The sequence below is a fragment of the Oncorhynchus clarkii genome, chromosome 18 (assembly GCF_045791955.1).
Source record: "Oncorhynchus clarkii lewisi isolate Uvic-CL-2024 chromosome 18, UVic_Ocla_1.0, whole genome shotgun sequence".
Classification (NCBI taxonomy): Eukaryota; Metazoa; Chordata; class Actinopteri; order Salmoniformes; family Salmonidae; genus Oncorhynchus; species Oncorhynchus clarkii.
In genome coordinates, this window is record NC_092164.1 from 24,689,612 (window position 1) to 24,693,683 (window position 4,072).

Here is a 4,072-nt window from a genome sequence, read left to right on the forward strand (position 1 = left end):
CGTTGGACTAGTAACAGAAAGGTTGCAAGATCGAATCCCCCAGCTGACAAGGTAAAAATCTGTCGTTCTGCCCCTGAACAAGGCAGTTAACTCACTGTTCCTAGGCCATCATTGAAAATAAGAATTTGTTCTTAACTGACTTGACTAGTTAAATAAAGGTAAAATAAAACATTACGTTGCCATGAAGTTGGGCTGCAATGCTGAAGGGTTCAAGTGTTAGGGGTCAGGGAGGATAATGGGGACAGGGAGGAAAGCCATATGAATAGGATCTAGTTAATTATATTTCTATGATAATAGAATGGGTGGTACCAGTGCCTTATACTGAGGAATCTAATTGATATAAAAAAAAATCTCTCAAAGTGGGTAGTCTCATGACAGACATAGTCAATTCAAAAACTTATGACGTCGGAGATTATTAAAATGGATGAATAGCTGAATATGCTATAAAATCAATGTGCTTTAAATACCTTATAGATTATACTGTAGATTTCAAGTACTGTATACACTTTATAACACAGTTCTCCTTAAATATTTTCTCCTTCTTGTGCAGATCCGTGAGATAAACATGTACAAGGAGGTGTCCCTGACACATTACACGTTTGAGTTTGATCCTAAGAACCTCCTGCGTTGCTAGGACGAATGCAGGGAGAAGTCTGACTACTGCAGCAGACGGAAATCCATCGGCCATTTTAACCAGCAGAACCGCTGGAAGAAGAGAGGCATGGCCACGATACCCATAACTATGGCATCGCATTCTCAGTCGGCTTCCTTAACCAGGTAAGCTTTGCCTTGCACTGTCAAATCAGTAAAAATTCCCTGTCTTAGGTCACCACTTTATTAAAATAATTTGAAATGTCAAAATAATAGTAGAGAGAATGATTTATTTCAGCTTTTATTTCTTTCATCACATTCCCAGTGGGTCAGAAGTTTACATACACTCAATTAGTATTTGGTAGCATGGCCTTTAAATTGTTTAACTTAGGTCAAATGTTTTGGGTATCCTTCCACAAGCTTCCCACAATACGTTGGGTGAATTTTGGCCCATTCCTCCTGACAGAGCTGGTGTAACTGAGTCAGGTTTGTAGGCCTTCTTGCTCGCTCACGCTTTTTCAGTTCTGCCCACAAATTTTCTATAAGATTGAGGTCAGGGCTTTGTGATGGCCACTCCAATACCTTGACTTGGTTGTTCTTAAGCCATTTTGACACAACTTTGGAAGTATGCTTGGGGTCCTTGTCCATTTGGAAGACCCATTTGTGGCCAAGCTTTAACTTTCTGACTGATGTCTTGAGATGTTGCTTCAATATATCGACATGATGCCATCTATTTTGTGAAGTGCACCAGTCCCTCCTGCAGCAAAGCACCCTCACAACATGAATGCTGCCACGCCCGTGCTTCACAGTTGGGATGGTGTTCATAGGTTTACAAGCCTCTCCCTTTTTCCTCCAAACAACAATGGTCATCATGGCCAAACAGTTCTATTTTTGTTTCATCAGACCAGAGGACATTTTTCCAAAAAGTACGATCCCCATGTGCAGTTGCAAACCGTAGTCTGGCTTTTTTATGCCGGTTTTGGAGCAGTGTCTTTTTCCTTGCTGAGCGGCCTTTCAGGTTATGTCAACTTAGTGTATGTAAACTTCTGACCCACTGGAATTGTGATGCAGTGAATTATAAGTGAAATAATCTGTCTTAACAATTGTTGGAAAAGTGACTTGTGTCATGCACAAAGTAGATGTCCTAACCAACTTGCCAAAACTATACTTTGTTAACAAGACATTTGTGGAGTGGTTGAAAAACGAGTTTTAATGACTCCAATCTAAGTGTATGTAAACTTCCGACTTCAACTGTACATAATTAATCAATAAAATAAAGGTTTTATATTTTTTGTGTGTGTGTGTTTGTGAGACAGGCTGCATCTCTGGTACACATCTACAAGGATGGTTCTGTTTTAGTCAGTCATTGTGGAACAGAGATGGGCCAGGGAATACACCCTAAAATGCAACAGGAAGGTACAATACTTTCTCCCCAGCTAGCCTGATCCCAGATCAGTTGGTGCTGATGTGGATATTTTCCTGTTGGCCTGTTAGTATGGATATTCAACCAATCATTCAGTCATGTTCAACCGGTATGTTTTTTTCATTTTTCGTTTCGTCCCTAAAGGATGCCTGTGAGACCCTGTTCCAAAGACTGGAACCTGTCAGGAAACTGAACCCAGAAGGCACATGGCAGACCTGGGTATTTCCTATTGATGTCCACTTCCCATGACAAAATGTATTTAAGTAGAACAGAGGGATATAAATCAGGTCATGAATATCGACATGGTCCTAAATGACCTGTTTGTGTTCTGAAAAATAGGTGAACTAAGCATTCATCCAAAAGATCAGTCTGTCAGCTACTGGATACTACAGAGATTTCCATACAGAACTAACACGTATGAGTTTACATACGGTCTTTTATTTCACTATTGCAGATACAAAACCATTGACTTTTAGGACTGTAGGGCCTATGTGTAACATATGGCTACTGTTACCTAATGTGGAAGATACACAAATCTTTAATGTATATATTTACAGTAGATATCATTGTGTGTGTATGTACTGTATAACAACATAAACGGCTGATGTTAATGTTGGACTGGGAGAAGCAGGAGGGTCAGCCGTGTGCCTACTACACCTACGGTGCCCGCTGCAGTGAGGTGGAGGTCGACTGTCTCACTGGAGACTACAGGGTAACCTCACTTACACAACCAGTATCTCTTGCATGCATTTACTATTGTTACACACTTGACCTTTTATCTTCAGCACTAGTCAGATGGACATATTCACCGTTTTATACTATTAAATATGCAGAATTTGACGTTTTCTTCTGCCCATTTCTAGACTGTGAGGACAGACATTGTTATGGTTATTGGAAGGAGCATCAACCCATCTGTAGACATTGGCCAGATTGAAGGCATCCAGGGTTTGGGTCTGTACACCATGGAGGAGCTGAGGTTCTCTCCCTCTGGAGTGTTGTACACACGTGGCCCGTCCCAGTACAAGATCCCCGCTGTCTGTGACTCACCACTGCAGTTCAACGTCTACCTGCTTTCAGGCTCTGACAACCCACATGCCATCTACTCATCTAAGGTGAGAGAAGGGTGTGTGTGTGTGTGTGACCTGGAAAAACTATAGTCAAACTAGTTATAGCCTTTAACCAAGTCTAACCAAGACCTTTGGTGTCTACAGTAGTCCGTAAAGATTGTTCTGTCGAGTTCAATTGACGGTAAAGTAAATCTTCTTCTCTACAGGGCATCGGAAAGCCAGTGTTGTTCCTGGGTAGAACTGTGTTCTTCGCCATTAAAGAGGCAGTGGCAGCAGCCCGGGTAGAGGCTGGTATAGTGGGGCCCTTTACACTGGACAGCCCTGCTACCCCAGAGAGGACCTGTCTGGCCTGTAACACCCCCTTTACTCAGAAGGTAAGGCGATACCACCAGCCGGTCTCAATTCGCTCCCTACCCCAACCCATAATGCTTGACCCTAACCCATCACTATTTGCCAATTTGAATAAGGAGTTCTCATACTGCTTCCATAAAAGAGTTAGAGACAAGGAGAAGGGGTAGGGAGTGAAATGGAACCGGGAAGTCACCAGTTCAATGTAATGTATCTTATTCACACGGGAGCCTTGACTGTTTGAAATCCAACTTACTGCTCAAGAGTAATGTCAACGATTGTTCTTTTCCAGATTCCAGCCAGCAAACCAGGATCATTCCAACCATAGGTTTTGAATATTCCCTGAATTAAAATAACATTATGATTTGTCAATCAATGAGGTATTGATCACTGCCATAAGGAATAATACCTAACCCTAAAATGTTACTAACATAGTAATTCTATATTTAGCTGAATAAGGATAAATAACACTGACTGCACTACTTTAAATATCAAATGACAGAATAAGCCTACACTTTTGCTGTCAACCTATAGGGTTGTCCAATTGTGTGTCCACCCTGTGAATCCATCCAATGTCATGTATGCCTTATTTCACTTTCAATAAATTGCATGTGTCTCAACTTGAATATACGAAAATACATGC

General features: G+C 41.4%; 1 pseudogene; it reads left to right on the forward strand.

Annotated features, from left to right (window-relative positions):
• LOC139372279 (aldehyde oxidase 1-like) overlaps positions 1-3,775 on the forward strand; it is a 37,749-nt pseudogene extending 33,974 nt beyond the window's left edge.
• Positions 3,776-4,072: the final 297 nt, after the last annotated feature.